We start from the raw sequence: 24,314 nt of genomic DNA, 5'->3' as shown, positions 1-24,314 counted from the left end.
CCAGTACACACAGCAGAACCTAAACCCATACCATTATTGCTAAGCAGCAAGACAGGGGCCCATTGCACTCCCACGGGGCCTTTTTAAATGCAATCCATAACCCGGATTTGCCAGGAACCCTTCTTACTCCTCCTACTTGCATGTGACACTGGCTTAGGATCTGCATAGGAAACACACACACAAGCACACACCTACCTTTGTTGCCTGCAGATGCCTCCTTGGCTGTCCCCAAACGGTATCAAACCAACACCCACGGGAAGCTGTAAGCATAGAGGACATGCCTGCACCCCATTGGACTTACCTGTGTGGGTTAAATCCGGGTTATTTGACAACCTATGGCGGTGATGGTTCTGCTCAGGCAGAGCAGTGCTGATGCTCCTCATAAAGCTGTCGCTGCTGTGAAGGTTCTAGGTGACATCACAAATCCCTATGGTTACATACACAACAAAGCTGGGTTGTTGTTGTTTACACTCTGCAAGGCCTGTGGAAGTGAGTGACATCATAGCACTGTAGTTCTGAGGGTTCTAGATGGATGCAACAATCTCCTGTTGCTTCTATGAAGGCCATAATAGACGACATCACCAAACAGCTCCATAGTCACATACACAGCAAAGGAGAGATGTTGTTTACACCTAGTGATGTCAGTGGTATTGAGTGACATCACAGCACAGTGCTAAGGCTCCTGGGCCTGGACACAGCAGCGGCTGCAATATCTCAACGGAGAATACGTTTATATATATGTGTGTGTGTGCGCGTATATATATATATATATATATATATATATATATATATATATATATATTTCTCCGCCGAAATCACTTTTAAACCCATTTCCACCTTTTTTTCCCTTCTCTTCCTCTTACTTTTTTTTCACGTTTTTTTACGTTTTTCTCCTTTTCGCCTCTTTTCTGGGCGTATTATTCTTCTTTTTCTTCTTTTTTTTCGTCTAATGCATACCCCATCAGTGCAGCAATGCTTATTCAATACCGCCAGCAGATGGAGACACTGGGGGATAATTTTCTAAGGATTTATACTGATTTTTCCTGTCTGAATTTGTCGCACAGAAAGTTGCAGGCCAAATATGTGTGACATTTCTGCGACTTTAGCTTCTAGAGCATTTTTACAACATTATACATAGGTGCTGAATACATAAAAAGCGACTGTTCAGCGACAGACAAGTCGCATCGGCTGAAAGTAGGCCAGAATGTCAGTCCATGTTGGAGCAGGTTTAGATACAGTCTAAAGTATAGATCTCAAAGTCTGTGCACAGAATTTAGCAAGGGCCTCGCACCTTCTGATGCATCAGGTAGGTGCACAATAGCATAGCCTAACCCTCTGTACTTTGGTCTATATTGATGCGGGACATAGACAGCCAGCTGATGACCAATCCATTAGTGCAATGGATGGCTGGAAGCATTTGTCTTTGCCTTTGCAATACCACAGAAGCAATGCATGGTCAATGTACAGCAATGACACACCTGTGTGAACAGCCAGGAGACCCCCCATGTTATGTTACATAGTTACATAGTTAGTACGGTCGAAAAAAGACATATGTCCATCAAGTTCAACCAGGGAATTAAGGGGTAGGGGTGTGGCGCGATATTGGGGAAGGGATGAGATTTTATATTTCTTCATAAGCATTAATCTTATTTTGTCATTAGGAACATTCAGCACCACCCGCTATCAAGGCAGCTGCCTATCATGTCATGCCCTACCTGCACAGGTGTGCTGGCTACTCAAATGATCCAATTAAGGAGGCCATTTAGTCAGCAGCAGCAGAAGTCCTGTGCCTGGACGCTCCAACAGCGGCCAGACACAAGCAGAAGCAGCAGAAGCAGCAGCAGCAGCACCACCTTTTGTTTTTTGGCTGCAGCAGCAAGGCCCACAGGGCTGGCTAGCTGGCTAGCCAGCAAGCAGGTAGCAATGAAAGTAGGAATCTTTCTTTTTAACCCTGTAAGGGGGTGGTGCACTGTACCCGAAGATACTGCCATATCGGGTCAATGCATAGGGCGACGGAAGCAAGCTTCGAAATCGGCCCCCCGTTCTCAAAAATCCATTTAATATATGGTCCCCAGATAGGGGACGTATCAGATATTAAACTGATAAGAACAGATACTACACTTGATCTTAGCCAAAAGGCCGAGAAGCGATAACCGTGAAAGGGGCGGGCCCAACAAGGTCCCCTTCATGGGCACTATCACTGCTTGCTGTCAGGGAGGCTGCCAGACAATTTTCCATGCACACTCTGGGCTGGGGGGCAGTCAACCACCAGTACACACAGCAGAACCTAAACCCATACCATTATTGCTAAGCAGCAAGACAGGGGCCCATTGCACTCCCACGGGGCCTTTTTAAATGCAATCCATAACCCGGATTTGCCAGGAACCCTTCTTACTCCTCCTACTTGCATGTGACACTGGGCTTAGGATCTGCATAGGAAACACACACACAAGCACACACCTACCTTTGTTGCCTGCAGATGCCTCCTTGGCTGTCCCCAAACGGTATCAAACCAACACCCACGGGAAGCTGTAAGCATAGAGGACATGCCTGCACCCCATTGGACTTACCTGTGTGGGTTAAATCCGGGTTATTTGACAACCTATGGCGGTGATGGTTCTGCTCAGGCAGAGCAGTGCTGATGCTCCTCATAAAGCTGTCGCTGCTGTGAAGGTTCTAGGTGACATCACAAATCCCTATGGTTACATACACAACAAAGCTGGGTTGTTGTTGTTTACACTCTGCAAGGCCTGTGGAAGTCAGTGACATCATAGCACTGTAGTTCTGAGGGTTCTAGATGGATGCAACAATCTCCTGTTGCTTCTATGAAGGCCATAATAGACGACATCACCAAACAGCTCCATAGTCACATACACAGCAAAGGAGAGATGTTGTTTACACCTAGTGATGTCAGTGGTATTGAGTGACATCACAGCACAGTGCTAAGGCTCCTGGGCCTGGACACAGCAGCGGCTGCAATATCTCAACGGAGAATACGTTTATATATATGTGTGTGTGTGCGCGTATATATATATATATATATATATATATATATATATATATATATATATATTTCTCCGCCGAAATCACTTTTAAACCCATTTCCACCTTTTTTTCCCTTCTCTTCCTCTTACTTTTTTTTCACGTTTTTTTACGTTTTTCTCCTTTTCGCCTCTTTTCTGGGCGTATTATTCTTCTTTTTCTTCTTTTTTTTCGTCTAATGCATACCCCATCAGTGCAGCAATGCTTATTCAATACCGCCAGCAGATGGAGACACTGGGGGATAATTTTCTAAGGATTTATACTGATTTTTCCTGTCTGAATTTGTCGCACAGAAAGTTGCAGGCCAAATATGTGTGACATTTCTGCGACTTTAGCTTCTAGAGCATTTTTACAACATTATACATAGGTGCTGAATACATAAAAAGCGACTGTTCAGCGACAGACAAGTCGCATCGGCTGAAAGTAGGCCAGAATGTCAGTCCATGTTGGAGCAGGTTTAGATACAGTCTAAAGTATAGATCTCAAAGTCTGTGCACAGAATTTAGCAAGGGCCTCGCACCTTCTGATGCATCAGGTAGGTGCACAATAGCATAGCCTAACCCTCTGTACTTTGGTCTATATTGATGCGGGACATAGACAGCCAGCTGATGACCAATCCATTAGTGCAATGGATGGCTGGAAGCATTTGTCTTTGCCTTTGCAATACCACAGAAGCAATGCATGGTCAATGTACAGCAATGACACACCTGTGTGAACAGCCAGGAGACCCCCCCCCCCCCCCCCCCCCATGTTATGTTACATAGTTACATAGTTAGTACGGTCGAAAAAAGACATATGTCCATCAAGTTCAACCAGGGAATTAAGGGGTAGGGGTGTGGCGCGATATTGGGGAAGGGATGAGATTTTATATTTCTTCATAAGCATTAATCTTATTTTGTCAATTAGGAACATTCAGCACCCACCCGCTATCAAGGCAGCTGCCTATCATGTCATGCCCTACCTGCACAGGTGTGCTGGCTACTCAAATGATCCAATTAAGGAGGCCATTTAGTCAGCAGCAGCAGAAGTCCTGTGCCTGGACGCTCCAACAGCGGCCAGACACAAGCAGAAGCAGCAGAAGCAGCAGCAGCAGCACCACCTTTTGTTTTTTGGCTGCAGCAGCAAGGCCCACAGGGCTGGCTAGCTGGCTAGCCAGCAAGCAGGTAGCAATGAAAGTAGGAATCTTTCTTTTTAACCCTGTAAGGGGGTGGTGCACTGTACCCGAAGATACTGCCATATCGGGTCAATGCATAGGGCGACGGAAGCAAGCTTCGAAATCGGCCCCCGTTCTCAAAAATCCATTTAATATATGGTCCCCAGATAGGGGACGTATCAGATATTAAACTGATAAGAACAGATACTACACTTGATCTTAGCCAAAAGGCCGAGAAGCGATAACCGTGAAAGGGGCGGGCCCAACAAGGTCCCCTTCATGGGCACTATCACTGCTTGCTGTCAGGGAGGCTGCCAGACAATTTTCCATGCACACTCTGGGCTGGGGGGCAGTCAACCACCAGTACACACAGCAGAACCTAAACCCATACCATTATTGCTAAGCAGCAAGACAGGGGCCCATTGCACTCCCACGGGGCCTTTTTAAATGCAATCCATAACCCGGATTTGCCAGGAACCCTTCTTACTCCTCCTACTTGCATGTGACACTGGGCTTAGGATCTGCATAGGAAACACACACACAAGCACACACCTACCTTTGTTGCCTGCAGATGCCTCCTTGGCTGTCCCCAAACGGTATCAAACCAACACCCACGGGAAGCTGTAAGCATAGAGGACATGCCTGCACCCCATTGGACTTACCTGTGTGGGTTAAATCCGGGTTATTTGACAACCTATGGCGGTGATGGTTCTGCTCAGGCAGAGCAGTGCTGATGCTCCTCATAAAGCTGTCGCTGCTGTGAAGGTTCTAGGTGACATCACAAATCCCTATGGTTACATACACAACAAAGCTGGGTTGTTGTTGTTTACACTCTGCAAGGCCTGTGGAAGTGAGTGACATCATAGCACTGTAGTTCTGAGGGTTCTAGATGGATGCAACAATCTCCTGTTGCTTCTATGAAGGCCATAATAGACGACATCACCAAACAGCTCCATAGTCACATACACAGCAAAGGAGAGATGTTGTTTACACCTAGTGATGTCAGTGGTATTGAGTGACATCACAGCACAGTGCTAAGGCTCCTGGGCCTGGACACAGCAGCGGCTGCAATATCTCAACGGAGAATACGTTTATATATATGTGTGTGTGTGCGCGTATATATATATATATATATATATATATATATATATATATATTTCTCCGCCGAAATCACTTTTAAACCCATTTCCACCTTTTTTTCCCTTCTCTTCCTCTTACTTTTTTTTCACGTTTTTTTACGTTTTTCTCCTTTTCGCCTCTTTTCTGGGCGTATTATTCTTCTTTTTCTTCTTTTTTTTCGTCTAATGCATACCCCATCAGTGCAGCAATGCTTATTCAATACCGCCAGCAGATGGAGACACTGGGGGATAATTTTCTAAGGATTTATACTGATTTTTCCTGTCTGAATTTGTCGCACAGAAAGTTGCAGGCCAAATATGTGTGACATTTCTGCGACTTTAGCTTCTAGAGCATTTTTACAACATTATACATAGGTGCTGAATACATAAAAAGCGACTGTTCAGCGACAGACAAGTCGCATCGGCTGAAAGTAGGCCAGAATGTCAGTCCATGTTGGAGCAGGTTTAGATACAGTCTAAAGTATAGATCTCAAAGTCTGTGCACAGAATTTAGCAAGGGCCTCGCACCTTCTGATGCATCAGGTAGGTGCACAATAGCATAGCCTAACCCTCTGTACTTTGGTCTATATTGATGCGGGACATAGACAGCCAGCTGATGACCAATCCATTAGTGCAATGGATGGCTGGAAGCATTTGTCTTTGCCTTTGCAATACCACAGAAGCAATGCATGGTCAATGTACAGCAATGACACACCTGTGTGAACAGCCAGGAGACCCCCCCCCCCCCCATGTTATGTTACATAGTTACATAGTTAGCACGGTCGAAAAAAGACATATGTCCATCAAGTTCAACCAGGGAATTAAGGGGTAGGGGTGTGGCGCGATATTGGGGAAGGGATGAGATTTTATATTTCTTCATAAGCATTAATCTTATTTTGTCAATTAGGAACATTCAGCACCCACCCGCTATCAAGGCAGCTGCCTATCATGTCATGCCCTACCTGCACAGGTGTGCTGGCTACTCAAATGATCCAATTAAGGAGGCCATTTAGTCAGCAGCAGCAGAAGTCCTGTGCCTGGACGCTCCAACAGCGGCCAGACACAAGCAGAAGCAGCAGAAGCAGCAGCAGCAGCACCACCTTTTGTTTTTTGGCTGCAGCAGCAAGGCCCACAGGGCTGGCTAGCTGGCTAGCCAGCAAGCAGGTAGCAATGAAAGTAGGAATCTTTCTTTTTAACCCTGTAAGGGGGTGGTGCACTGTACCCGAAGATACTGCCATATCGGGTCAATGCATAGGGCGACGGAAGCAAGCTTCGAAATCGGCCCCCGTTCTCAAAAATCCATTTAATATATGGTCCCCAGATAGGGGACGTATCAGATATTAAACTGATAAGAACAGATACTACACTTGATCTTAGCCAAAAGGCCGAGAAGCGATAACCGTGAAAGGGGCGGGCCCAACAAGGTCCCCTTCATGGGCACTATCACTGCTTGCTGTCAGGGAGGCTGCCAGACAATTTTCCATGCACACTCTGGGCTGGGGGGCAGTCAACCACCAGTACACACAGCAGAACCTAAACCCATACCATTATTGCTAAGCAGCAAGACAGGGGCCCATTGCACTCCCACGGGGCCTTTTTAAATGCAATTCATAACCCGGATTTGCCAGGAACCCTTCTTACTCCTCCTACTTGCATGTGACACTGGGCTTAGGATCTGCATAGGAAACACACACACAAGCACACACCTACCTTTGTTGCCTGCAGATGCCTCCTTGGCTGTCCCCAAACGGTATCAAACCAACACCCACGGGAAGCTGTAAGCATAGAGGACATGCCTGCACCCCATTGGACTTACCTGTGTGGGTTAAATCCGGGTTATTTGACAACCTATGGCGGTGATGGTTCTGCTCAGGCAGAGCAGTGCTGATGCTCCTCATAAAGCTGTCGCTGCTGTGAAGGTTCTAGGGTGACATCACAAATCCCTATGGTTACATACACAACAAAGCTGGGTTGTTGTTGTTTACACTCTGCAAGGCCTGTGGAAGTGAGTGACATCATAGCACTGTAGTTCTGAGGGTTCTAGATGGATGCAACAATCTCCTGTTGCTTCTATGAAGGCCATAATAGACGACATCACCAAACAGCTCCATAGTCACATACACAGCAAAGGAGAGATGTTGTTTACACCTAGTGATGTCAGTGGTATTGAGTGACATCACAGCACAGTGCTAAGGCTCCTGGGCCTGGACACAGCAGCGGCTGCAATATCTCAACGGAGAATACGTTTATATATATGTGTGTGTGTGCGCGTATATATATATATATATATATATATATATATATATATATATATATTCTCCGCCGAAATCACTTTTAAACCCATTTCCACCTTTTTTTCCCTTCTCTTCCTCTTACTTTTTTTTCACGTTTTTTTACGTTTTTCTCCTTTTCGCCTCTTTTCTGGGCGTATTATTCTTCTTTTTCTTCTTTTTTTTCGTCTAATGCATACCCCATCAGTGCAGCAATGCTTATTCAATACCGCCAGCAGATGGAGACACTGGGGGATAATTTTCTAAGGATTTATACTGATTTTTCCTGTCTGAATTTGTCGCACAGAAAGTTGCAGGCCAAATATGTGTGACATTTCTGCGACTTTAGCTTCTAGAGCATTTTTACAACATTATACATAGGTGCTGAATACATAAAAAGCGACTGTTCAGCGACAGACAAGTCGCATCGGCTGAAAGTAGGCCAGAATGTCAGTCCATGTTGGAGCAGGTTTAGATACAGTCTAAAGTATAGATCTCAAAGTCTGTGCACAGAATTTAGCAAGGGCCTCGCACCTTCTGATGCATCAGGTAGGTGCACAATAGCATAGCCTAACCCTCTGTACTTTGGTCTATATTGATGCGGGACATAGACAGCCAGCTGATGACCAATCCATGAGTGCAATGGATGGCTGGAAGCATTTGTCTTTGCCTTTGCAATACCACAGAAGCAATGCATGGTCAATGTACAGCAATGACACACCTGTGTGAACAGCCAGGAGACCCCCCCCCCCCCCCCATGTTATGTTACATAGTTACATAGTTAGTACGGTCGAAAAAAGACATATGTCCATCAAGTTCAACCAGGGAATTAAGGGGTAGGGGTGTGGCGCGATATTGGGGAAGGGATGAGATTTTATATTTCTTCATAAGCATTAATCTTATTTTGTCAATTAGGAACATTCAGCACCCACCCGCTATCAAGGCAGCTGCCTATCATGTCATGCCCTACCTGCACAGGTGTGCTGGCTACTCAAATGATCCAATTAAGGAGGCCATTTAGTCAGCAGCAGCAGAAGTCCTGTGCCTGGACGCTCCAACAGCGGCCAGACACAAGCAGAAGCAGCAGAAGCAGCAGCAGCAGCACCACCTTTTGTTTTTTGGCTGCAGCAGCAAGGCCCACAGGGCTGGCTAGCTGGCTAGCCAGCAAGCAGGTAGCAATGAAAGTAGGAATCTTTCTTTTTAACCCTGTAAGGGGGTGGTGCACTGTACCCGAAGATACTGCCATATCGGGTCAATGCATAGGGCGACGGAAGCAAGCTTCGAAATCGGCCCCCGTTCTCAAAAATCCATTTAATATATGGTCCCCAGATAGGGGACGTATCAGATATTAAACTGATAAGAACAGATACTACACTTGATCTTAGCCAAAAGGCCGAGAAGCGATAACCGTGAAAGGGGCGGGCCCAACAAGGTCCCCTTCATGGGCACTATCACTGCTTGCTGTCAGGGAGGCTGCCAGACAATTTTCCATGCACACTCTGGGCTGGGGGGCAGTCAACCACCAGTACACACAGCAGAACCTAAACCCATACCATTATTGCTAAGCAGCAAGACAGGGGCCCATTGCACTCCCACGGGGCCTTTTTAAATGCAATCCATAACCCGGATTTGCCAGGAACCCTTCTTACTCCTCCTACTTGCATGTGACACTGGGCTTAGGATCTGCATAGGAAACACACACACAAGCACACACCTACCTTTGTTGCCTGCAGATGCCTCCTTGGCTGTCCCCAAACGGTATCAAACCAACACCCACGGGAAGCTGTAAGCATAGAGGACATGCCTGCACCCCATTGGACTTACCTGTGTGGGTTAAATCCGGGTTATTTGACAACCTATGGCGGTGATGGTTCTGCTCAGGCAGAGCAGTGCTGATGCTCCTCATAAAGCTGTCGCTGCTGTGAAGGTTCTAGGTGACATCACAAATCCCTATGGTTACATACACAACAAAGCTGGGTTGTTGTTGTTTACACTCTGCAAGGCCTGTGGAAGTGAGTGACATCATAGCACTGTAGTTCTGAGGGTTCTAGATGGATGCAACAATCTCCTGTTGCTTCTATGAAGGCCATAATAGACGACATCACCAAACAGCTCCATAGTCACATACACAGCAAAGGAGAGATGTTGTTTACACCTAGTGATGTCAGTGGTATTGAGTGACATCACAGCACAGTGCTAAGGCTCCTGGGCCTGGACACAGCAGCGGCTGCAATATCTCAACGGAGAATACGTTTATATATATGTGTGTGTGTGCGCGTATATATATATATATATATATATATATATATATATATATATATATATTTCTCCGCCGAAATCACTTTTAAACCCATTTCCACCTTTTTTTCCCTTCTCTTCCTCTTACTTTTTTTTCACGTTTTTTTACGTTTTTCTCCTTTTCGCCTCTTTTCTGGGCGTATTATTCTTCTTTTTCTTCTTTTTTTTCGTCTAATGCATACCCCATCAGTGCAGCAATGCTTATTCAATACCGCCAGCAGATGGAGACACTGGGGGATAATTTTCTAAGGATTTATACTGATTTTTCCTGTCTGAATTTGTCGCACAGAAAGTTGCAGGCCAAATATGTGTGACATTTCTGCGACTTTAGCTTCTAGAGCATTTTTACAACATTATACATAGGTGCTGAATACATAAAAAGCGACTGTTCAGCGACAGACAAGTCGCATCGGCTGAAAGTAGGCCAGAATGTCAGTCCATGTTGGAGCAGGTTTAGATACAGTCTAAAGTATAGATCTCAAAGTCTGTGCACAGAATTTAGCAAGGGCCTCGCACCTTCTGATGCATCAGGTAGGTGCACAATAGCATAGCCTAACCCTCTGTACTTTGGTCTATATTGATGCGGGACATAGACAGCCAGCTGATGACCAATCCATTAGTGCAATGGATGGCTGGAAGCATTTGTCTTTGCCTTTGCAATACCACAGAAGCAATGCATGGTCAATGTACAGCAATGACACACCTGTGTGAACAGCCAGGAGACCCCCCCCCCCCCCCCCCCATGTTATGTTACATAGTTACATAGTTAGTACGGTCGAAAAAAGACATATGTCCATCAAGTTCAACCAGGGAATTAAGGGGTAGGGGTGTGGCGCGATATTGGGGAAGGGATGAGATTTTATATTTCTTCATAAGCATTAATCTTATTTTGTCAATTAGGAACATTCAGCACCCACCCGCTATCAAGGCAGCTGCCTATCATGTCATGCCCTACCTGCACAGGTGTGCTGGCTACTCAAATGATCCAATTAAGGAGGCCATTTAGTCAGCAGCAGCAGAAGTCCTGTGCCTGGACGCTCCAACAGCGGCCAGACACAAGCAGAAGCAGCAGAAGCAGCAGCAGCAGCACCACCTTTTGTTTTTTGGCTGCAGCAGCAAGGCCCACAGGGCTGGCTAGCTGGCTAGCCAGCAAGCAGGTAGCAATGAAAGTAGGAATCTTTCTTTTTAACCCTGTAAGGGGGTGGTGCACTGTACCCGAAGATACTGCCATATCGGGTCAATGCATAGGGCGACGGAAGCAAGCTTCGAAATCGGCCCCCGTTCTCAAAAATCCATTTAATATATGGTCCCCAGATAGGGGACGTATCAGATATTAAACTGATAAGAACAGATACTACACTTGATCTTAGCCAAAAGGCCGAGAAGCGATAACCGTGAAAGGGGCGGGCCCAACAAGGTCCCCTTCATGGGCACTATCACTGCTTGCTGTCAGGGAGGCTGCCAGACAATTTTCCATGCACACTCTGGGCTGGGGGGCAGTCAACCACCAGTACACACAGCAGAACCTAAACCCATACCATTATTGCTAAGCAGCAAGACAGGGGCCCATTGCACTCCCACGGGGCCTTTTTAAATGCAATCCATAACCCGGATTTGCCAGGAACCCTTCTTACTCCTCCTACTTGCATGTGACACTGGGCTTAGGATCTGCATAGGAAACACACACACAAGCACACACCTACCTTTGTTGCCTGCAGATGCCTCCTTGGCTGTCCCCAAACGGTATCAAACCAACACCCACGGGAAGCTGTAAGCATAGAGGACATGCCTGCACCCCATTGGACTTACCTGTGTGGGTTAAATCCGGGTTATTTGACAACCTATGGCGGTGATGGTTCTGCTCAGGCAGAGCAGTGCTGATGCTCCTCATAAAGCTGTCGCTGCTGTGAAGGTTCTAGGTGACATCACAAATCCCTATGGTTACATACACAACAAAGCTGGGTTGTTGTTGTTTACACTCTGCAAGGCCTGTGGAAGTGAGTGACATCATAGCACTGTAGTTCTGAGGGTTCTAGATGGATGCAACAATCTCCTGTTGCTTCTATGAAGGCCATAATAGACGACATCACCAAACAGCTCCATAGTCACATACACAGCAAAGGAGAGATGTTGTTTACACCTAGTGATGTCAGTGGTATTGAGTGACATCACAGCACAGTGCTAAGGCTCCTGGGCCTGGACACAGCAGCGGCTGCAATATCTCAACGGAGAATACGTTTATATATATGTGTGTGTGTGCGCGTATATATATATATATATATATATATATATATATATATATATATATTTCTCCGCCGAAATCACTTTTAAACCCATTTCCACCTTTTTTTCCCTTCTCTTCCTCTTACTTTTTTTTCACGTTTTTTTACGTTTTTCTCCTTTTCGCCTCTTTTCTGGGCGTATTATTCTTCTTTTTCTTCTTTTTTTTCGTCTAATGCATACCCCATCAGTGCAGCAATGCTTATTCAATACCGCCAGCAGATGGAGACACTGGGGGATAATTTTCTAAGGATTTATACTGATTTTTCCTGTCTGAATTTGTCGCACAGAAAGTTGCAGGCCAAATATGTGTGACATTTCTGCGACTTTAGCTTCTAGAGCATTTTTACAACATTATACATAGGTGCTGAATACATAAAAAGCGACTGTTCAGCGACAGACAAGTCGCATCGGCTGAAAGTAGGCCAGAATGTCAGTCCATGTTGGAGCAGGTTTAGATACAGTCTAAAGTATAGATCTCAAAGTCTGTGCACAGAATTTAGCAAGGGCCTCGCACCTTCTGATGCATCAGGTAGGTGCACAATAGCATAGCCTAACCCTCTGTACTTTGGTCTATATTGATGCGGGACATAGACAGCCAGCTGATGACCAATCCATTAGTGCAATGGATGGCTGGAAGCATTTGTCTTTGCCTTTGCAATACCACAGAAGCAATGCATGGTCAATGTACAGCAATGACACACCTGTGTGAACAGCCAGGAGACCCCCCCCCCCCCCCCCCCCATGTTATGTTACATAGTTACATAGTTAGTACGGTCGAAAAAAGACATATGTCCATCAAGTTCAACCAGGGAATTAAGGGGTAGGGGTGTGGCGCGATATTGGGGAAGGGATGAGATTTTATATTTCTTCATAAGCATTAATCTTATTTTGTCAATTAGGAACATTCAGCACCCACCCGCTATCAAGGCAGCTGCCTATCATGTCATGCCCTACCTGCACAGGTGTGCTGGCTACTCAAATGATCCAATTAAGGAGGCCATTTAGTCAGCAGCAGCAGAAGTCCTGTGCCTGGACGCTCCAACAGCGGCCAGACACAAGCAGAAGCAGCAGAAGCAGCAGCAGCAGCACCACCTTTTGTTTTTTGGCTGCAGCAGCAAGGCCCACAGGGCTGGCTAGCTGGCTAGCCAGCAAGCAGGTAGCAATGAAAGTAGGAATCTTTCTTTTTAACCCTGTAAGGGGGTGGTGCACTGTACCCGAAGATACTGCCATATCGGGTCAATGCATAGGGCGACGGAAGCAAGCTTCGAAATCGGCCCCCGTTCTCAAAAATCCATTTAATATATGGTCCCCAGATAGGGGACGTATCAGATATTAAACTGATAAGAACAGATACTACACTTGATCTTAGCCAAAAGGCCGAGAAGCGATAACCGTGAAAGGGGCGGGCCCAACAAGGTCCCCTTCATGGGCACTATCACTGCTTGCTGTCAGGGAGGCTGCCAGACAATTTTCCATGCACACTCTGGGCTGGGGGGCAGTCAACCACCAGTACACACAGCAGAACCTAAACCCATACCATTATTGCTAAGCAGCAAGACAGGGGCCCATTGCACTCCCACGGGGCCTTTTTAAATGCAATTCATAACCCGGATTTGCCAGGAACCCTTCTTACTCCTCCTACTTGCATGTGACACTGGGCTTAGGATCTGCATAGGAAACACACACACAAGCACACACCTACCTTTGTTGCCTGCAGATGCCTCCTTGGCTGTCCCCAAACGGTATCAAACCAACACCCACGGGAAGCTGTAAGCATAGAGGACATGCCTGCACCCCATTGGACTTACCTGTGTGGGTTAAATCCGGGTTATTTGACAACCTATGGCGGTGATGGTTCTGCTCAGGCAGAGCAGTGCTGATGCTCCTCATAAAGCTGTCGCTGCTGTGAAGGTTCTAGGTGACATCACAAATCCCTATGGTTACATACACAACAAAGCTGGGTTGTTGTTGTTTACACTCTGCAAGGCCTGTGGAAGTGAGTGACATCATAGCACTGTAGTTCTGAGGGTTCTAGATGGATGCAACAATCTCCTGTTGCTTCTATGAAGGCCATAATAGACGACATCACCAAACAGCTCCATAGTCACATACACAGCAAAGGAGAGATGTTGTTTACACCTAGTGATGTCAGTGGTATTGAGTGACATCACAGCACAGTGCTAAGGCTCCTGGGCCTGGACACAGCAGCGGCTGCAATATCTCAACGGAGAATACGTTTATATATATGTGTGTGTGTGCGCGTATATATATATATATATATATATATATATATATATATATTTCTCCGCCGAAATCACTTTTAAACCCATTTCCACCTTTTTTTCCCTTCTCTTCCTCTTACTTTTTTTTCACGTTTTTTTACGTTTTTCTCCTTTTCGCCTCTTTTCTGGGCGTATTATTCTTCTTTTTCTTCTTTTTTTTCGTCTAATGCATACCCCATCAGTGCAGCAATGCTTATTCAATACCGCCAGCAGATGGAGACACTGGGGGATAATTTTCTAAGGATTTATACTGATTTTTCCTGTCTGAATTTGTCGCACAGAAAGTTGCAGGCCAAATATGTGTGACATTTCTGCGACTTTAGCTTCTAGAGCATTTTTACAACATTATACATAGGTGCTGAATACATAAAAAGCGACTGTTCAGCGACAGACAAGTCGCATCGGCTGAAAGTAGGCCAGAATGTCAGTCCATGTTGGAGCAGGTTTAGATACAGTCTAAAGTATAGATCTCAAAGTCTGTGCACAGAATTTAGCAAGGGCCTCGCACCTTCTGATGCATCAGGTAGGTGCACAATAGCATAGCCTAACCCTCTGTACTTTGGTCTATATTGATGCGGGACATAGACAGCCAGCTGATGACCAATCCATTAGTGCAATGGATGGCTGGAAGCATTTGTCTTTGCCTTTGCAATACCACAGAAGCAATGCATGGTCAATGTACAGCAATGACACACCTGTGTGAACAGCCAGGAGACCCCCCCCCCCCCCCCCCCCATGTTATGTTACATAGTTACATAGTTAGTACGGTCGAAAAAAGACATATGTCCATCAAGTTCAACCAGGGAATTAAGGGGTAGGGGTGTGGCGCGATATTGGGGAAGGGATGAGATTTTATATTTCTTCATAAGCATTAATCTTATTTTGTCAATTAGGAACATTCAGCACCCACCCGCTATCAAGGCAGCTGCCTATCATGTCATGCCCTACCTGCACAGGTGTGCTGGCTACTCAAATGATCCAATTAAGGAGGCCATTTAGTCAGCAGCAGCAGAAGTCCTGTGCCTGGACGCTCCAACAGCGGCCAGACACAAGCAGAAGCAGCAGAAGCAGCAGCAGCAGCACCACCTTTTGTTTTTTGGCTGCAGCAGCAAGGCCCACAGGGCTGGCTAGCTGGCTAGCCAGCAAGCAGGTAGCAATGAAAGTAGGAATCTTTCTTTTTAACCCTGTAAGGGGGTGGTGCACTGTACCCGAAGATACTGCCATATCGGGTCAATGCATAGGGCGACGGAAGCAAGCTTCGAAATCGGCCCCCGTTCTCAAAAATCCATTTAATATATGGTCCCCAGATAGGGGACGTATCAGATATTAAACTGATAAGAACAGATACTACACTTGATCTTAGCCAAAAGGCCGAGAAGCGATAACCGTGAAAGGGGCGGGCCCAACAAGGTCCCCTTCATGGGCACTATCACTGCTTGCTGTCAGGGAGGCTGCCAGACAATTTTCCATGCACACTCTGGGCTGGGGGGCAGTCAACCACCAGTACACACAGCAGAACCTAAACCCATACCATTATTGCTAAGCAGCAAGACAGGGGCCCATTGCACTCCCACGGGGCCTTTTTAAATGCAATCCATAACCCGGATTTGCCAGGAACCCTTCTTACTCCTCCTACTTGCATGTGACACTGGGCTTAGGATCTGCATAGGAAACACACACACAAGCACACACCTACCTTTGTTGCCTGCAGATGCCTCCTTGGCTGTCCCCAAACGGTATCAAACCAACACCCACGGGAAGCTGTAAGCATAGAGGACATGCCTGCACCCCATTGGACTTACCTGTGTGGGTTAAATCCGGGTTATTTGACAACCTATGGCGGTGATGGTTCTGCTCAGGCAGAGCAGTGCTGATGCTCCTCATAAAGCTGTCGCTGCTGTGAAGGTTCTAGGTGACATCACAAATCCCTATGGTTACATACACAACAAAGCTGGGTTGTTGTTGTTTACACTCTGCAAGGCCTGTGGAAGTCAGTGACATCATAGCACTGTAGTTCTGAGGGTTCTAGATGGATGCAACAATCTCCTGTTGCTTCTATGAAGGCCATAATAGACGACATCACCAAACAGCTCCATAGTCACATACACAGCAAAGGAGAGATGTTGTTTACACCTAGTGATGTCAGTGGTATTGAGTGACATCACAGCACAGTGCTAAGGCTCCTGGGCCTGGACACAGCAGCGGCTGCAATATCTCAACGGAGAATACGTTTATATATATGTGTGTGTGTGCGCGTATATATATATATATATATATATATATATATATATATATATATTTCTCCGCCGAAATCACTTTTAAACCCATTTCCACCTTTTTTTCCCTTCTCTTCCTCTTACTTTTTTTTCACGTTTTTTTACGTTTTTCTCCTTTTCGCCTCTTTTCTGGGCGTATTATTCTTCTTTTTCTTCTTTTTTTTTCGTCTAATGCATACCCCATCAGTGCAGCAATGCTTATTCAATACCGCCAGCAGATGGAGACACTGGGGGATAATTTTCTAAGGATTTATACTGATTTTTCCTGTCTGAATTTGTCGCACAGAAAGTTGCAGGCCAAATATGTGTGACATTTCTGCGACTTTAGCTTCTAGAGCATTTTTACAACATTATACATAGGTGCTGAATACATAAAAAGCGACTGTTCAGCGACAGACAAGTCGCATCGGCTGAAAGTAGGCCAGAATGTCAGTCCATGTTGGAGCAGGTTTAGATACAGTCTAAAGTATAGATCTCAAAGTCTGTGCACAGAATTTAGCAAGGGCCTCGCACCTTCTGATGCATCAGGTAGGTGCACAATAGCATAGCCTAACCCTCTGTACTTTGGTCTATATTGATGCGGGACATAGACAGCCAGCTGATGACCAATCCATTAGTGCAATGGATGGCTGGAAGCATTTGTCTTTGCCTTTGCAATACCACAGAAGCAATGCATGGTCAATGTACAGCAATGACACACCTGTGTGAACAGCCAGGAGACCCCCCCCCCCCCCCCCCCCCATGTTATGTTACATAGTTACATAGTTAGTACGGTCAAAAAAAGACATATGTCCATCAAGTTCAACCAGGGAATTAAGGGGTAGGGGTGTGGCGCGATATTGGGGAAGGGATGAGATTTTATATTTCTTCATAAGCATTAATCTTATTTTGTCAATTAGGAACATTCAGCACCCACCCGCTATCAAGGCAGCTGCCTATCATGTCATGCCCTACCTGCACAGGTGTGCTGGCTACTCAAATGATCCAATTAAGGAGGCCATTTAGTCAGCAGCAGCAGAAGTCCTGTGCCTGGACGCTCCAACAGCGGCCAGACACAAGCAGAAGCAGCAGAAGCAGCAGCAGCAGCACCACCTTTTGTTTTTTGGCTGCAGCAGCAAGGCCCACAGGGCTGGCTAGCTGGCTAGCCAGCAAGCAGGTAGCAATGAAAGTAGGAATCTTTCTTTTTAACCCTGTAAGGGGGTGGTGCACTGTACCCGAAGATACTGCCATATCGGGTCAATGCATAGGGCGACGGAAGCAAGCTTCGAAATCGGCCCCCGTTCTCAAAAATCCATTTAATATATGGTCCCCAGATAGGGGACGTATCAGATATTAAACTGATAAGAACAGATACTACACTTGATCTTAGCCAAAAGGCCGAGAAGCGATAACCGTGAAAGGGGCGGGCCCAACAAGGTCCCCTTCATGGGCACTATCACTGCTTGCTGTCAGGGAGGCTGCCAGACAATTTTCCATGCACACTCTGGGCTGGGGGGCAGTCAACCACCAGTACACACAGCAGAACCTAAACCCATACCATTATTGCTAAGCAGCAAGACAGGGGCCCATTGCACTCCCACGGGGCCTTTTTAAATGCAATCCATAACCCGGATTTGCCAGGAACCCTTCTTACTCCTCCTACTTGCATGTGACACTGGGCTTAGGATCTGCATAGGAAACACACACACAAGCACACACCTACCTTTGTTGCCTGCAGATGCCTCCTTGGCTGTCCCCAAACGGTATCAAACCAACACCCACGGGAAGCTGTAAGCATAGAGGACATGCCTGCACCCCATTGGACTTACCTGTGTGGGTTAAATCCGGGTTATTTGACAACCTATGGCGGTGATGGTTCTGCTCAGGCAGAGCAGTGCTGATGCTCCTCATAAAGCTGTCGCTGCTGTGAAGGTTCTAGGTGACATCACAAATCCCTATGGTTACATACACAACAAAGCTGGGTTGTTGTTGTTTACACTCTGCAAGGCCTGTGGAAGTGAGTGACATCATAGCACTGTAGTTCTGAGGGTTCTAGATGGATGCAACAATCTCCTGTTGCTTCTATGAAGGCCATAATAGACGACATCACCAAACAGCTCCATAGTCACATACACAGCAAAGGAGAGATGTTGTTTACACCTAGTGATGTCAGTGGTATTGAGTGACATCACAGCACAGTGCTAAGGCTCCTGGGCCTGGACACAGCAGCGGCTGCAATATCTCAACGGAGAATACGTTTATATATATGTGTGTGTGTGCGCGTATATATATATATATATATATATATATATATATATATATATATATATTTCTCCGCCGAAATCACTTTTAAACCCATTTCCACCTTTTTTTCCCTTCTCTTCCTCTTACTTTTTTTTCACGTTTTTTTACGTTTTTCTCCTTTTCGCCTCTTTTCTGGGCGTATTATTCTTCTTTTTCTTCTTTTTTTTCGTCTAATGCATACCCCATCAGTGCAGCAATGCTTATTCAATACCGCCAGCAGATGGAGACACTGGGGGATAATTTTCTAAGGATTTATACTGATTTTTCCTGTCTGAATTTGTCGCACAGAAAGTTGCAGGCCAAATATGTGTGACATTTCTGCGACTTTAGCTTCTAGAGCATTTTTACAACATTATACATAGGTGCTGAATACATAAAAAGCGACTGTTCAGCGACAGACAAGTCGCATCGGCTGAAAGTAGGCCAGAATGTCAGTCCATGTTGGAGCAGGTTTAGATACAGTCTAAAGTATAGATCTCAAAGTCTGTGCACAGAATTTAGCAAGGGCCTCGCACCTTCTGATGCATCAGGTAGGTGCACAATAGCATAGCCTAACCCTCTGTACTTTGGTCTATATTGATGCGGGACATAGACAGCCAGCTGATGACCAATCCATTAGTGCAATGGATGGCTGGAAGCATTTGTCTTTGCCTTTGCAATACCACAGAAGCAATGCATGGTCAATGTACAGCAATGACACACCTGTGTGAACAGCCAGGAGACCCCCCCATGTTATGTTACATAGTTACATAGTTAGTACGGTCGAAAAAAGACATATGTCCATCAAGTTCAACCAGGGAATTAAGGGGTAGGGGTGTGGCGCGATATTGGGGAAGGGATGAGATTTTATATTTCTTCATAAGCATTAATCTTATTTTGTCAATTAGGAACATTCAGCACCCACCCGCTATCAAGGCAGCTGCCTATCATGTCATGCCCTACCTGCACAGGTGTGCTGGCTACTCAAATGATCCAATTAAGGAGGCCATTTAGTCAGCAGCAGCAGAAGTCCTGTGCCTGGACGCTCCAACAGCGGCCAGACACAAGCAGAAGCAGCAGAAGCAGCAGAAGCAGCAGCAGCAGCACCACCTTTTGTTTTTTGGCTGCAGCAGCAAGGCCCACAGGGCTGGCTAGCTGGCTAGCCAGCAAGCAGGTAGCAATGAAAGTAGGAATCTTTCTTTTTAACCCTGTAAGGGGGTGGTGCACTGTACCCGAAGATACTGCCATATCGGGTCAATGCATAGGGCGACGGAAGCAAGCTTCGAAATCGGCCCCCGTTCTCAAAAATCCATTTAATATATGGTCCCCAGATAGGGGACGTATCAGATATTAAACTGATAAGAACAGATACTACACTTGATCTTAGCCAAAAGGCCGAGAAGCGATAACCGTGAAAGGGGCGGGCCCAACAAGGTCCCCTTCATGGGCACTATCACTGCTTGCTGTCAGGGAGGCTGCCAGACAATTTTCCATGCACACTCTGGGCTGGGGGGCAGTCAACCACCAGTACACACAGCAGAACCTAAACCCATACCATTATTGCTAAGCAGCAAGACAGGGGCCCATTGCACTCCCACGGGGCCTTTTTAAATGCAATCCATAACCCGGATTTGCCAGGAACCCTTCTTACTCCTCCTACTTGCATGTGACACTGGGCTTAGGATCTGCATAGGAAACACACACACAAGCACACACCTACCTTTGTTGCCTGCAGATGCCTCCTTGGCTGTCCCCAAACGGTATCAAACCAACACCCACGGGAAGCTGTAAGCATAGAGGACATGCCTGCACCCCATTGGACTTACCTGTGTGGGTTAAATCCGGGTTATTTGACAACCTATGGCGGTGATGGTTCTGCTCAGGCAGAGCAGTGCTGATGCTCCTCATAAAGCTGTCGCTGCTGTGAAGGTTCTAGGTGACATCACAAATCCCTATGGTTACATACACAACAAAGCTGGGTTGTTGTTGTTTACACTCTGCAAGGCCTGTGGAAGTCAGTGACATCATAGCACTGTAGTTCTGAGGGTTCTAGATGGATGCAACAATCTCCTGTTGCTTCTATGAAGGCCATAATAGACGACATCACCAAACAGCTCCATAGTCACATACACAGCAAAGGAGAGATGTTGTTTACACCTAGTGATGTCAGTGGTATTGAGTGACATCACAGCACAGTGCTAAGGCTCCTGGGCCTGGACACAGCAGCGGCTGCAATATCTCAACGGAGAATACGTTTATATATATGTGTGTGTGTGCGCGTATATATATATATATATATATATATATATATATATATATATATATATTTCTCCGCCGAAATCACTTTTAAACCCATTTCCACCTTTTTTTCCCTTCTCTTCCTCTTACTTTTTTTTCACGTTTTTTTACGTTTTTCTCCTTTTCGCCTCTTTTCTGGGCGTATTATTCTTCTTTTTCTTCTTTTTTTTCGTCTAATGCATACCCCATCAGTGCAGCAATGCTTATTCAATACCGCCAGCAGATGGAGACACTGGGGGATAATTTTCTAAGGATTTATACTGATTTTTCCTGTCTGAATTTGTCGCACAGAAAGTTGCAGGCCAAATATGTGTGACATTTCTGCGACTTTAGCTTCTAGAGCATTTTTACAACATTATACATAGGTGCTGAATACATAAAAAGCGACTGTTCAGCGACAGACAAGTCGCATCGGCTGAAAGTAGGCCAGAATGTCAGTCCATGTTGGAGCAGGTTTAGATACAGTCTAAAGTATAGATCTCAAAGTCTGTGCACAGAATTTAGCAAGGGCCTCGCACCTTCTGATGCATCAGGTAGGTGCACAATAGCATAGCCTAACCCTCTGTACTTTGGTCTATATTGATGCGGGACATAGACAGCCAGCTGATGACCAATCCATTAGTGCAATGGATGGCTGGAAGCATTTGTCTTTGCCTTTGCAATACCACAGAAGCAATGCATGGTCAATGTACAGCAATGACACACCTGTGTGAACAGCCAGGAGACCCCCCCCCCCCCCCCCCCCATGTTATGTTACATAGTTACATAGTTAGTACGGTCGAAAAAAGACATATGTCCATCAAGTTCAACCAGGGAATTAAGGGGTAGGGGTGTGGCGCGATATTGGGGAAGGGATGAGATTTTATATTTCTTCATAAGCATTAATCTTATTTTGTCAATTAGGAACATTCAGCACCCACCCGCTATCAAGGCAGCTGCCTATCATGTCATGCCCTACCTGCACAGGTGTGCTGGCTACTCAAATGATCCAATTAAGGAGGCCATTTAGTCAGCAGCAGCAGAAGTCCTGTGCCTGGACGCTCCAACAGCGGCCAGACACAAGCAGAAGCAGCAGAAGCAGCAGCAGCAGCACCACCTTTTGTTTTTTGGCTGCAGCAGCAAGGCCCACAGGGCTGGCTAGCTGGCTAGCCAGCAAGCAGGTAGCAATGAAAGTAGGAATCTTTCTTTTTAACCCTGTAAGGGGGTGGTGCACTGTACCCGAAGATACTGCCATATCGGGTCAATGCATAGGGCGACGGAAGCAAGCTTCGAAATCGGCCCCCGTTCTCAAAAATCCATTTAATATATGGTCCCCAGATAGGGGACGTATCAGATATTAAACTGATAAGAACAGATACTACACTTGATCTTAGCCAAAAGGCCGAGAAGCGATAACCGTGAAAGGGGCGGGCCCAACAAGGTCCCCTTCATGGGCACTATCACTGCTTGCTGTCAGGGAGGCTGCCAGACAATTTTCCATGCACACTCTGGGCTGGGGGGCAGTCAACCACCAGTACACACAGCAGAACCTAAACCCATACCATTATTGCTAAGCAGCAAGACAGGGGCCCATTGCACTCCCACGGGGCCTTTTTAAATGCAATCCATAACCCGGATTTGCCAGGAACCCTTCTTACTCCTCCTACTTGCATGTGACACTGGGCTTAGGATCTGCATAGGAAACACACACACAAGCACACACCTACCTTTGTTGCCTGCAGATGCCTCCTTGGCTGTCCCCAAATGGTATCAAACCAACACCCACGGGAAGCTGTAAGCATAGAGGACATGCCTGCACCCCATTGGACTTACCTGTGTGGGTTAAATCCGGGTTATTTGACAACCTATGGCGGTGATGGTTCTGCTCAGGCAGAGCAGTGCTGATGCTCCTCATAAAGCTGTCGCTGCTGTGAAGGTTCTAGGTGACATCACAAATCCCTATGGTTACATACACAACAAAGCTGGGTTGTTGTTGTTTACACTCTGCAAGGCCTGTGGAAGTGAGTGACATCATAGCACTGTAGTTCTGAGGGTTCTAGATGGATGCAACAATCTCCTGTTGCTTCTATGAAGGCCATAATAGACGACATCACCAAACAGCTCCATAGTCACATACACAGCAAAGGAGAGATGTTGTTTACACCTAGTGATGTCAGTGGTATTGAGTGACATCACAGCACAGTGCTAAGGCTCCTGGGCCTGGACACAGCAGCGGCTGCAATATCTCAACGGAGAATACGTTTATATATATGTGTGTGTGTGCGCGTATATATATATATATATATATATATATATATATATATATATATATATATATATATATATTTCTCTGCCGAAATCACTTTTAAACCCATTTCCACCTTTTTTTCCCTTCTCTTCCTCTTACTTTTTTTTCACGTTTTTTTACGTTTTTCTCCTTTTCGCCTCTTTTCTGGGCGTATTATTCTTCTTTTTCTTCTTTTTTTTCGTCTAATGCATACCCCATCAGTGCAGCAATGCTTATTCAATACCGCCAGCAGATGGAGACACTGGGGGATAATTTTCTAAGGATTTATACTGATTTTTCCTGTCTGAATTTGTCGCACAGAAAGTTGCAGGCCAAATATGTGTGACATTTCTGCGACTTTAGCTTCTAGAGCATTTTTACAACATTATACATAGGTGCTGAATACATAAAAAGCGACTGTTCAGCGACAGACAAGTCGCATCGGCTGAAAGTAGGCCAGAATGTCAGTCCATGTTGGAGCAGGTTTAGATACAGTCTAAAGTATAGATCTCAAAGTCTGTGCACAGAATTTAGCAAGGGCCTCGCACCTTCTGATGCATCAGGTAGGTGCACAATAGCATAGCCTAACCCTCTGTACTTTGGTCTATATTGATGCGGGACATAGACAGCCAGCTGATGACCAATCCATTAGTGCAATGGATGGCTGGAAGCATTTGTCTTTGCCTTTGCAATACCACAGAAGCAATGCATGGTCAATGTACAGCAATGACACACCTGTGTGAACAGCCAGGAGACCCCCCCATGT

At 45.9% G+C, this 24,314-nt stretch overlaps 10 non-coding genes across 10 annotated transcripts; all 10 read right to left on the bottom strand.

Annotated features, from left to right (window-relative positions):
* Positions 1 to 1,959: 1,959 nt before the first annotated feature.
* LOC130338954 (U2 spliceosomal RNA) lies at positions 1,960 to 2,151 on the bottom strand. Its single transcript, XR_008879410.1, has one exon. It is a non-coding gene; the product is annotated as a U2 spliceosomal RNA (small nuclear RNA).
* A 2,096-nt stretch (positions 2,152 to 4,247) lies between these two features.
* On the bottom strand, positions 4,248 to 4,438 carry LOC130338933 (U2 spliceosomal RNA). Its single transcript, XR_008879391.1, has one exon. It is a non-coding gene; the product is annotated as a U2 spliceosomal RNA (small nuclear RNA).
* A 2,081-nt stretch (positions 4,439 to 6,519) lies between these two features.
* LOC130338931 (U2 spliceosomal RNA) lies at positions 6,520 to 6,710 on the bottom strand. Its single transcript, XR_008879389.1, has one exon. It is a non-coding gene; the product is annotated as a U2 spliceosomal RNA (small nuclear RNA).
* Positions 6,711 to 8,797: 2,087 nt separating this feature from the next.
* LOC130338930 (U2 spliceosomal RNA) lies at positions 8,798 to 8,988 on the bottom strand. The gene has a single exon (XR_008879388.1). It is a non-coding gene; the product is annotated as a U2 spliceosomal RNA (small nuclear RNA).
* Positions 8,989 to 11,080: 2,092 nt separating this feature from the next.
* LOC130338929 (U2 spliceosomal RNA) lies at positions 11,081 to 11,271 on the bottom strand. The gene has a single exon (XR_008879387.1). It is a non-coding gene; the product is annotated as a U2 spliceosomal RNA (small nuclear RNA).
* Positions 11,272 to 13,362: 2,091 nt separating this feature from the next.
* LOC130338928 (U2 spliceosomal RNA) lies at positions 13,363 to 13,553 on the bottom strand. Its single transcript, XR_008879386.1, has one exon. It is a non-coding gene; the product is annotated as a U2 spliceosomal RNA (small nuclear RNA).
* A 2,085-nt stretch (positions 13,554 to 15,638) lies between these two features.
* LOC130338927 (U2 spliceosomal RNA) lies at positions 15,639 to 15,829 on the bottom strand. The gene has a single exon (XR_008879385.1). It is a non-coding gene; the product is annotated as a U2 spliceosomal RNA (small nuclear RNA).
* A 2,091-nt stretch (positions 15,830 to 17,920) lies between these two features.
* LOC130339026 (U2 spliceosomal RNA) lies at positions 17,921 to 18,111 on the bottom strand. The gene has a single exon (XR_008879469.1). It is a non-coding gene; the product is annotated as a U2 spliceosomal RNA (small nuclear RNA).
* A 2,089-nt stretch (positions 18,112 to 20,200) lies between these two features.
* Positions 20,201 to 20,391, bottom strand: LOC130339025 (U2 spliceosomal RNA). The gene has a single exon (XR_008879468.1). It is a non-coding gene; the product is annotated as a U2 spliceosomal RNA (small nuclear RNA).
* Positions 20,392 to 22,484: 2,093 nt separating this feature from the next.
* On the bottom strand, positions 22,485 to 22,675 carry LOC130339024 (U2 spliceosomal RNA). Its single transcript, XR_008879467.1, has one exon. It is a non-coding gene; the product is annotated as a U2 spliceosomal RNA (small nuclear RNA).
* Positions 22,676 to 24,314: the final 1,639 nt, after the last annotated feature.

Source organism: Hyla sarda, unplaced genomic scaffold, assembly GCF_029499605.1.
Source record: "Hyla sarda isolate aHylSar1 unplaced genomic scaffold, aHylSar1.hap1 scaffold_534, whole genome shotgun sequence".
Taxonomy (NCBI): Eukaryota; Metazoa; Chordata; class Amphibia; order Anura; family Hylidae; genus Hyla; species Hyla sarda.
This window is presented reverse-complemented; position numbering and strand designations above follow the sequence as displayed.